Source organism: Dreissena polymorpha, chromosome 12 (assembly GCF_020536995.1).
Source record: "Dreissena polymorpha isolate Duluth1 chromosome 12, UMN_Dpol_1.0, whole genome shotgun sequence".
Classification (NCBI taxonomy): Eukaryota; Metazoa; Mollusca; class Bivalvia; order Myida; family Dreissenidae; genus Dreissena; species Dreissena polymorpha.
This window is the reverse complement of record NC_068366.1, coordinates 73,260,357-73,272,193: the sequence shown is the minus strand read 5'-3', so window position 1 is coordinate 73,272,193 and position 11,837 is coordinate 73,260,357. Positions and strand designations below refer to the sequence as shown.

Sequence of the window (11,837 nt, the reverse complement as noted above, 5' to 3'; positions counted from 1 at the left end):
CATGTGTTCTACCGGCACATATAAGTTGATGGTTTGAAAACTCTTGTATGAAACTGTTGGCAACTGAAACATTGGCACTAAACGTTTAGATAAAAAAAAAGAAGTCTAACGTGCATTAATGGTCACGTGCATGTGAAGAATTCAGACGGCACGTCACTATCAGCGTGGTGGTTGTCTGTGTTCTATACAAGAACCTGATAGTCAATTGTTCGAGAAAAATCTTGATTCGGACTTTTGGCTACTCAACTATGGGCGCAGGCCATGAACTTAATAAAAGCGACAAAGTGATATGCATTGGATGTGTTACCTATATCTAAAAAAAATTTGAAGTGGTATTTTAGCCAATTATGGAGACTCGGACGAATCAGTTGAATATTTTATTCCAATTTAAAGAGACATGCTTCAATAACGGTATATTACTTCAATCGGATACATTGGTAACTTCATTTACATGCAAGCTTCGTGCTTACATACCAAGCTAATTTGCGTTACTATGTGTGTGGCGCTCTAGAAAGCGAATGGTACATGAAAATCCACATCAAACATAATATAAGACACGCCTAAATGCCACGCCAGTTAAAACACAATACAATCAAATTGACGTGCAATAAAAGTGGAATGAGCATCCAAAAATGGTAAAGCCTGTTCAATACTATTACAAGGTTGATGAGACAAAATACTACCATAATTGCGATTAAAAATTAGTGACGTGATTAGGAATACCTGACGCGACCCGAGATGCATATTACTACTCGGATTTTGTAAATTAAGTAGTTAATATTTCTATAAATAGCGCATGGTAACGATTTTATAAAACGTGTATTATTACCCATGCGTTTTTCACGCATAAATAATGGAACAAAAAACATAGACTTAATATCTATATAAATAGCCCAATATTGGGAGTATTTTTCTATATTTTATCTAGCAAAATATTGTATACAAGTTTTTATAAATTTAAAAAAAATCTGATCCGTGTAGGCTAAATATTGCGACTTGCTTTGAAGATTTAATTTTGTGAAAACGCATAACAAATCTATGTTTCCTCAATATATAAAGATAATTTTTCAAAACCACTTTAAATCGTGGTTAAATACCTAAACGTCAATGCATTAGCAACCCTGAATATTAAAATGATATTACATACAATTTAAGGGTTAACTTAATGTATGCAAGTACAATATGTAAATTCTCTCGCAACCCTGGTCATAAGACTTAAAGGAAATTTATTTAAATACTAACAAAAAAACTGACCATTGTGATTGAAGTCGGCCCAAAGAACCTCGTCGGGTAATCTAGATCAAACCTAAAGGTTTTAGTAAATTTTACTTCAACTTTTCATTTTTAACATGACTCACAAAGGTGTGTGACATTTATTGTTAATGTTGCGACATCTATCGGCAGTTGAAATTTGTGACATATATCATCAGTTGGATTTGCGACATTTATCGTTCCTTGCGACATTTATCGTCAACGTTGCGACAAATCTCGTAACCTGCGACATATAACGGCGATGCGACATTTAACGGCGCTACATGCATTTCAATTCAAAATATGCCGTTCGCTCGCTTTTCTGGCAGAACAAAGGTTTAACACGAAACTCCTGTGCATTTCAATTCAAAATATGCCGTCCACTCGCTTTTCTGGCAGAACAAAGATTTAACACGAAACTCATGTGCATTTCAATTCAAAATATGCCGTTTGCTCGCTCTTCTGGCAGAACAAAGATTTAACAAGAAACTCATGTGCTTTTCAATTCAAAATATGCCGTTCGCTCGCTTTTCTGGCTGAACAAAGATTTACCAAGAAACATGCTTTGCATCAGATGCTGTTGCTTTGTTTGACTATCCAAGCATGTATCAAGCAGTCGATTGATATGTTGCGGGCATGCACGTGCAGGTTCTTTAGTTCACCTGCAACATATGTGTAAAGCAGTTGTGTATATTGTGTAATTCTAAGGCTTGCATGTGGCAATACAATGTATATGCTGCCTAATCAAAACGCGTGTAAATTGTGTGTGACATGTTTGTAACAAGGACCGTTTATATATCGCATACTCTTAATTGCGTGGGAAAACAAGATTGAAAAAAGTGTATGGCTGTATCGGAATTTTACGTCACTCTAAAAGCGACCTTCTTATGACAAAATTGACATAAACCGGAAATATCATATTATGCGTCTATTTCTTGATGTAGGTTTTGTTGACGTTGCGTAATTAAAATATATAGCAATCGAAGTATATTGATTTTATTTCATTCACAATAATCATGTGATAAAATCTGGGATCATGTGCAGAAAATTGATCTGGCAAATACTGCTTTTTGAATTGTCGTTATCAAATGTTGGCAGATTTGTTTCAGCCTCTTGAGCTGTTGCAAGTAGTTAAATCTCAGTTATTGAATTGAGTTTGTCGTAAGTTGATAAAATTAAATATTATATATGGTAGTTTACGCCATGTAGAAACCAGCATAAACTATGCACATAATTTAATAAACCCAAACACAAACGTGTTGTTTTAATCGGTTGTTTTTTCCGCATAATACCAGGTTAACAAGAGCGTCCAACACAACCGGGAAATATTCGCATATGTTTGAAAATATTGTTTAAACTTTTGCAGTAGATACAGTGAAATGTGGTCGTAAATTGTAGAATGAAGTGTTTACATCAATGTCTAAAATAGGATATTTATCTTTATATATTTATTTATATATTTCAATATCTGTTGACCTCAAAGTTATGTGTAAATATTAACTTAAGTCAATAGGAAAATCACAGATGTATGAGCATGTTACTAACAAATCGTAGCCATACTTTTTATCAGATGTATTCGTGCAACTCAAACTATGTAATTGATGATCAAGCAAAAATGGATTAACTGTGTATGTACTTGTCACACTTTTTCGCACGTGGTTATGCGCATACTAAACGTACAAGTACAGCGCATTAAGTACACATTTAATGTGAGAATGTTAACCGATAGCGTGTGGTGTATTTTAAATTTCATTTATGATTTTTTATAAACATTAGTTGATACAACAAATAAAGAACAAACTTACATACATTTAAATACAGAATCAAGATAGTCTTAAAGTTGCATTATTGTAGTTCCCATTATTGACTACGGCAATGCAGAAAAGCATCAAAAATTTACAACTCTTACAAGGGATAATGTAAATCAAAGTAGAATGACAAAGTGAAAAAAATCATACAAGTACTTGTGAAAAACACATTTGTATGGCTATAAATAATGCCTTTTTTAATTTTCATTGTCTAAATGAATACAACGTCTACAAAAAATTGACCATATATAATGTTTACATGAGTAAAAATTATACAATTTGAGATACTTGTCACGTTAATACATGTTTTCGTATTCTAATAAAAGTGAACATCGGCGTAGATTGTTATTTTTCAGTTAACAAAATACATAACAAGGGCTGTTTGTAAAACATGCACGCCCCATATGCAAAACAATTCCGGTGTAATTCAGATGTGGTAGCTATTCGCATTTAACCACATTCAACATCTTCGTCAATTCGAGCCTGGGAGAGGCTCAAACACCTGCACGGTTTGCTTCCATGTCACCTATATAAAAATATATTATAAAAGGCATGTTATTTTGTTATAAATACATGTAAATAAATGTTAGAATTTTTATAACTAAATGGAAAAAGAAGAAAAGGATTGATTTCTTTAATTTGATTTATCTAACTATGCTGATGAATTTACATTACAGTATACATGCTGTGGTTAATTAACTCTTCCAGTGCTGGAACCGAATTGTGAAGGCCTTTGCAAACAGTTTGGATCCAGAAGAGACGCCACAAAACGTGGCGTCTCATCAGGATCCAAACTGTTTGCTATTCTGACGGTATTCTTTGAAAAAATCGAAGAAAATGCTAATTTAAGAAATTAAGCAGACGACATTTTAGCAGACGACAAATTTCCCAGCATGCAAAGGGTTAAGAGTGGTCATATGTAAATAAACGAAAATGATTTAATACATTAATAGAAAAGGTTTTGCATTACGTCTTGTGTTAGTTTCCCTAAAAGAACACACGTCTCAATTTGATTGTTCTGATGTCAGCGATAGTTTAAGGTTCATAAATGACACTTACGTATCCAATATAAACATGATTGAATTTATTAGTTGTTTTTATCAACTGGTTATAGTAGTGATTATTAAACGCGGCCGAATTATGGGAAAACCTGAGCGGTCGGGCGGGTTGATGGGTTGGCGAGCTGGCAGACGGGTGGACCGCGGATAATATTTGACTGGACCATGATTTTGTACAGCACAGATGAATTTTGATATAAAGGAATATTAAGGATGCAGACAAATAATCAAGTGATAAATGCTTATTTACAACCGCTAGTCCTCTATTTTAGCAGACGTATACTCTAGGTAGTACAATTTGGTTGATGTCGAGCTTAACAAATAACAACTGTTTAGAACTGTCTTCCAAAAGAATTAAAGCATATAGTATTCAGCATGTTTAATAAATAATGCTTGATTATATTTGTTGTTGTTTTTTTTTTTGTTAATGACTTACAATTTACTTTAAAGGGGCATTTTCACGTTTTGATAAATTGACAAAATTAAAAAAGAAGTTGTTTTAGAATAGCAAATTTTCGTTTTGGTTATGATATTTGTGAGAAAACAGTAATACTGAACATTTACCATGGTCCAATATAGCCATTATATGCACGTTTTGACGATTTAAAAACCTGAAAATTATAAAGCGTTGCAACGCCAATCGATTGAATAATTTGAAAAGTTCTGTTGTTATATATTTTTGAAACTACGAGGATAACTTATATAAAGTATAAAATACATCCTTCATTGTATGAGCACTGGTGGCCGAGTGGTCTAAATGGTAGACTTTTACTCCAGGAATCCATGGATCAGTGGTTGGAGCCCTGTTGAGGCTTACCTTTACCTTTATTTTCTTCTTTTTTTAAATTTTATTCTTGATTTTTAACTGGAGCTTTTTAGATCCAATGTTTACATTTATCAATATAAAGCATTTAATGACAAACTTCAATACATACTAAAATCTGTGAAAAGGTCCCTTAGTGTAAACTTCTAGTGTAATTCTAATTCCACTGCTCATGTAAACAAACACTCACCAATTTCTTATTATCTAGTGGTACACCAATGGGTTAAATGAAACATTGTACAAATCCTTATTTTTGGTAGGTACACCTGTTATGTCTGAACATGTCATATACAAATACATGCTAATGAAAATCAGTATTCATTACCATATTAAATGGTTTAGTAATGGGTCATGTTACTAATCAAATCAGGCTGAATATATCCAAACAGACTTACAGCAGGAAATCATTAGTATTGATGTTTAACTATGTTTTATGATTAATCAATAACTTGGCAGTATACATTCTTAATAAATTATTCAATAAAAGCCGTTATAATTTACCTATATTAACATTATCAGAAAAATAAGACAGAAAGAAATTCAACATTTTAGGTCATAGAACAACGGTCACAAATCGTCGCTGTCGTTCTCAAACCTCGTAGCTCCAAAATTTTCAAAATATTTTTTTCGTCTTTTCCGAATATATGAAGTCTGGCGCGTGTTTTGTGCTATATCTCGTAGCTCTACGCCAATCAGAGCCCTTGAAAAAGCCACGTGACGAAATGTTGTAGAATGATTGTTGGCTTTTTTTCCCGGCGAAAAGTCGTAGCGACGCCATTTCACCTACAGGTACGTCGTTTCGTTTGGACAAATTTGACAAAAACGTTTTTATAATTTTGTTTATTTGCAACTACGAGGTTTCCTATCAGGACGAATTGTCGTACCTCATAAAAATGACAAAACTGTGGTGACAAAATATCGTAGCTCCCATGTCTGACTGTCAGTATGACTTATCAGTATGACTTACGCGTCTACGGCTTATACCGTATTTTGCAGCTTCATTTGTTTGGTATTTTTACAGAATTTCAATTTCTAAAACATCGTTATAAAAAAATGAGACGGTTTTTTCCCTCTCCTGAAAAGTTGGCATTTTGTAGCTACGAGGTTTGAGAACGACAGCGACGAAATTAAGCTTAATGATCAAAACATAGCCTTTAGCTAATTAAGAACTTTGAACCATTTTTACATTATTTAAAACACACACACTCATACCACGTCCCTTTGTTGAAGGTAAAGTTGAAGGTTTAAGTCAAAGGCACAACAGAGTAACCAATTGAGACGTTTTCATTTCTAAACGTGATTTTGTAAACTGAAGGGCGTACTTTTACAACAAAGACATTCTTGTTTATATGTTATAGACCTAAACATCGTCGTGATCATCGCGAAACAGTTTTATGCAACTTTCTTTTTACGTACCCGATCATTTATGATTCTGTACAGCAGGATATCCATGCGGTAGTTCGTACCTGCAACGACCTGTAACGCCATTTAGAATTCATTAACCAATTGTTATTAATAATACCAATAATTGATATTAATTATGTATTATTTATTATAATAATCATCATATTATCATCAAATTATACATATTTGTTATGCACAATGTTAAATGTTAACCCGTAATTACCGACCTATTTTTAGACTTAATCAACGACAACGAATAACAATATAAGTTTATTTCAATGCCGCTTATATCATACTTATATTGTATTTTACATTTTAATATGTAGTTAGAGTAGGCAAAAACCTTATACAATTGCAGTTTACAGTTCTTGACCGCACCAACGGTTACCATATTATATGCGCAGATAAGAAATAATACTTAAGTACCTGCGATTCAGCCTTTACTACTCGGTCCATGAAAAGATCTGGCCATAATGTATGAGCTGCTTTCGTCGCCATTTTTACGATTGTTGGATCCTCTGGGTTTTGGGGGGGTCCAACCACCGGGCTTAGATTTAGTTGAAGCCATTGTTTTTCAGGTTTCTGGAAATGTAATTAACCGATTACACATTACAACGCACGAAAATGAAACTTGTGTCGTGCAACTTAAAAAAAATATCACGTATTACTAAATCTTAACTTAACCAATCTCGTACTTCTTTCCCTCATAAGAAGTGTTCACAACGTGTGCGTTTATTTATTTATTTTTCAAAGAGATGTGTGGGTTGGACTTCTAATACCCGGATTTGTATGTACAATACATGATCCATAAAGTCGTTTGTAAAGGTACTCAAATGAATGTGAATTTTCTTCTTATTTCTACTTAGAATTAAAAAAAGGCATAAACCAAATACAACGTGGGATAAAGAGTTATTATGTTTTAGAAATAACTTGTTATTAGTTAGTTTTATTTTGACACTGATACACAAATCATGATAAGATACAAACAAATAGATACATACTAACAAATGCTGATGAATGACTAGCTAAGTAATACATGGCAAAATATAACAAATATAAGTTCAAATAAATAAATATTACCATGAAATGCTAACCATCACCAGGGATAACACACACAAGTGAAAATGATTTCACTTATTTCCATTGTGGTCCCAGACATTGGCAGCATTGCACAGAAAGTCATGTTACTTGTATCAATGGTAATTACCATGTAAGCACAAAAGTACTAGTTCAGTTAGGAATGCTTAATTGGATCACATTAATTTCCGTTTTATCAATTTCATCGTTAAGCTGTACAGAAAATTGTTGTGATATATGTTTTATCTTAGTTCATATGGACATGTGTTATAGGCCAATGGTAACTTGTCTTACATAAAAGACTATCGGCAGGTTACAGGAATTTATCAAGTTTCTTAAGTTTTATTTTTTTCTTTATTTACATCACGATACACGCGTTACTGGAATGTTGCAATATGTTTCAAACTAAATTAAGAACCACATTGTGTGTCTCTCAGGGAGACGTAGAATACTCATTTATTTGCTAAATGTATATGTTGAAAACGTTTGTAATCGTCATGAATTCCAGCAAAAAAAATCATAATTATTGCTATATCCAAAGCTTATTATAAATGAAATCGTTCTGTACATTCAAGCATGTTCATCACAAACGGATATACCTAAACTAATCATATTATTGTCGACATTTTGTTTAAAATTAGCCCGATGTATCTTAATTAATGAACAGTAAGGCGTTTGACATTTATAAAAAAAACGGATTCCGCCAAAATTAGCAACTATGGGTTATCTCATCTAATATTTAAATTTAACGAGGACATTTTTACATAACGATTACAAAACAATGGTTATTTTCAATCAAGGAACGTGTCACTTGATTGGCATGGTAAGAACTAACTTAGAAGTGGTCATAACCATGCTGATGTCATTTGGGTTTATGAGCAGTGAATTCACTACAAACTGCAAACTGCAAAAAACAAAAACACAAACCATGCTTTCTAGCCCTCAAAATGGCTCACTTTATGTAGTCATCTTACAAAACCAATTATGGAAAGCATTTATATTGAGAAAATCAAAATAGGGTTTTTTATGAGAAGTATGACATTTCTCTTTTGTATCGATATATATTAAAAGGGAAATATCAGTTCATTTTCAAAACACAATAATATTCATCTCGTTTTCAATTTGTATTCGTTGCATATCTACATGTTATCATATATCCAATTTGACCAAACTTTTCAAACAGGAATGAGGATCGGCAATTTTAACATTTAAAATGCAGTTGATTTAATATTGAATAAAGTAATTGTAGAGCAAATTTACATGTTTAATTTATCTCGCACTGCTGACTGCATGGGAAAAAAGTCATAAGCATAATTCGGTAAACATATCTTTCAAATATTAGTTATTTATATATTACGGCCATCATGTGCTACAAACAAAGCAATGAACTATTATAGGTCAAAGTGTCTTACAATTGTTAATTTAAATCATGTCTGCTAAGACTCATCTAACGAAATATGCCCTTTTCTAAAAACGCAAGATCTCCTAATTTTTACAATTTATTTAATTATACGTTTCCCCATCCCGTATATTTTATCTATAGTACTATTGACCCACAAAGACGGAATATCCAACATTAATACATACAAATAGTGAATGATTCACCAACTATGCACCTTCAAGTTTGAACTTGTTTCATGTATATATAATACTTCAACATTTTTAAATGCAGAGACGCGATGTGCACTGCCTTGTGACATCATGCGCATTGTCTTGTGTATTTCTATTATCATATGCACAGACAATTTACCCCTCAGCTATGTCATATAAAATCAAGGTTAAATGCAATAATATGTCACAGATATACTGTAATAATATAATACAGGTGTAAAATATACGTATGTAGCGTCACGGCTAACATAAATAATTGTGAATTCCCGAGGGTATTAAAGAGAGTAAATCATTAATAAAGTGTCGAAATATTCGTCAAACACTTATCAAATAAAATAAGCGTTTTTTTTATCTACGATATCAATTAATTAAGCACAAATAAATAGCAAGCAAAAACATAAAGTATCAAGTCACCTTAAAAGTCAGAAGTTCTTGTCAGTCGATGAACAAATCCAAAGTCACTTTCTTGTTTTTATAGCTAAGCTATGGCTGAGAAGAAGGCGTTTTTAATTCTGCGGATGTGCGCAGACACTTTCTGTTCGGATGTACGCACTCTCTTGAATTTGAATTGTTATTGTAGCCATGACCTAAGTTTGGATTATATCTGTGCCCGACTAAGATCATGATTGTTAGCTACTGCAAAACAAAAAATAATGAACTAGTTTTCAAAACCTCTGATCTAGATTCACAGTTTAGTGTCCCCTCATTAATGTTTCTTAGTCAAAAACTATTTTTGAAAAAATGATGTGAAGTTATAAAACAAACATAGCGTTGGCATGAGTTGCTTTACATCCAGATACAGGACAACAAAAAGTGGTTTGATTGCACACAGATACAGAAAAAGTAAAAAGTAGTTGGATTCTTGAAACAATCGGGCATCTGACAATCTGAAAAATATAAAAAGGAAAATGTTGCATATTATTATTTTCCGAACTTTGTTTTACTTTTTAAATTGTTAATTGTGTTCGTTATCTGCTTGATTATCAAGTTAAATTATGTTATTATGGAAATGTATCATACCTAAAAATATATCACACAATAACTGGTGTTTATCGCATAACAATGTTTGCTTATGTTGTTAATGCTGTTAAAGAAAGGAGGCTTACTTTACAAACATATTATATACACACAATAACTATTAAATTATCATGTATACAGTGCATATAGAACAGTTATTGTGTGTTTATTAAGAGTTATTTTGAAGGCATTTAATAAATTGATTAAAATATGAGCTAAAGCGGCCCATACTATACGCCGAATTTTTAATGTGATCCTCCATAATTACATTTGTTCAAGCTCCCAGTATGCAAAAGATATTAAACGTATACTGCGACTCAGGAAGTTGGGCAAAAGACACCAAACACTGGTAAACAGCCCTTAATTGTCAGAGTAATGCAGCATATCAAAGATTGTACAAACAAGGGACAAGAGGGATGGCTTTAAAGGCTTAATATGTCCGTAGGGATAAAGCATATACATTAGCAGTGCAATGCGGTATGGTGATGGATCCGTGTCAGTCCACTCGATTTGTTTAAAATGGGTTATGTTCGTTTAGTGGGCATGTTTACATGGTCCCGTTAAATAAACATATGCTTGACCACGAAAGATTCAGCTCCCTGTGCGGATGAAATCAATACCAATAAGATTAAATAATTGATTTAGTGTTTGCTAGTACCAGCAGTTTGAGTTTAAGCATGTCAACGCGTGTCTATTAAGTTGTTGATGAAAATTAAGAAGATGGAAACATATGGAGTTCAACGATTAGTTTATGGAAATGACAGATCATGTATAAGTCAAAACAAGTATGAATATAATGGTAGCCTGAGAAGCAGACAAAAACAGTAAGCAAAGTCAATATAAGTACATTGTTAAATGTTTATTTTGTGGTAATTACGGTAGGACATATACGGCATCTAAAGCACGATGACGTCAGTATTGTCTGCTATGAGCAGTTTACCTTTGCCAGGATCAGAGGAGATGGCTGAGAAGAAGGCTTTTTAATCGTCATCGGGGTCTGTTTCGTCAAAGCACGTTTGTTTATCTGGTTCTGACGCAAGAGCGATGTCCTTGGACATCTATCATTGTCTGACTCCACAGCTGCTATAGAAGGCGTTTCCTTCTTCGGTCTTTATGTGGCCCTCGCCTGATTTTACTTCCTGCATTCTGGAATGATGTCGCGTGGTGGCCTTCAAGGAGACAACCGGCACCTTAACTAAAAACTGACGCAGAGTCACTTGATGTAGTTGGATTAGCAAGTTGAAAGGTTGGATGGAAATCCGTTCAATATAATGTTCAATGCATGTTGGCATTGCGGGACCGTCTGCAAAATTAGCGTGATGGCAACTTTGTCTCCCCCTGCTGGATGAGGGTGCTTGTCTGCTTCAGATATTCAGGGCCAAAGTGTTGTAATCCTATTACCAAATGATCAAATCAATTAATGTTATTTACTAACACACACTGATTGGTATGGCTAAAAAGTTTGAACACATATAATTGTTAAGTAAATTTTCATTACAAAGAATAACATTTATGTTTTTATTGCACATCAAACAAATGTGCTGTACTAACGTTTGATCCTGACGTACATGTGCAAAGACACCGGGGATGAATGCATTTTATCACGTGAAAGCAAAAGTCAACGCCGGTTTGTTTTTATTTCATATGATCGAAATTTCAGTTTAACAAAAGCCTATGACACAGTTTAATAAATAAACTTTAATTTCATATGATTTGATTGTCTTGACTCCTTCCACTTTCCGAAAACACTTCGACACAAAATTCTGAAATGCAATGCAAACGCTGTTT

At 33.3% G+C, this 11,837-nt stretch overlaps 1 long non-coding RNA gene across 1 annotated transcript; it reads right to left on the bottom strand.

Annotated features, from left to right (window-relative positions):
• Positions 1 to 3,067: 3,067 nt before the first annotated feature.
• On the bottom strand, positions 3,068 to 9,614 carry LOC127853973 (uncharacterized). Its single transcript, XR_008036815.1, has 4 exons — positions 9,447 to 9,614; positions 6,771 to 6,926; positions 6,357 to 6,416; positions 3,068 to 3,585 (listed from the first exon to the last, which is right to left on the bottom strand). It is a non-coding gene; the product is annotated as an uncharacterized LOC127853973 (long non-coding RNA).
• Between the last annotated feature and the right edge of the window lie 2,223 nt (positions 9,615 to 11,837).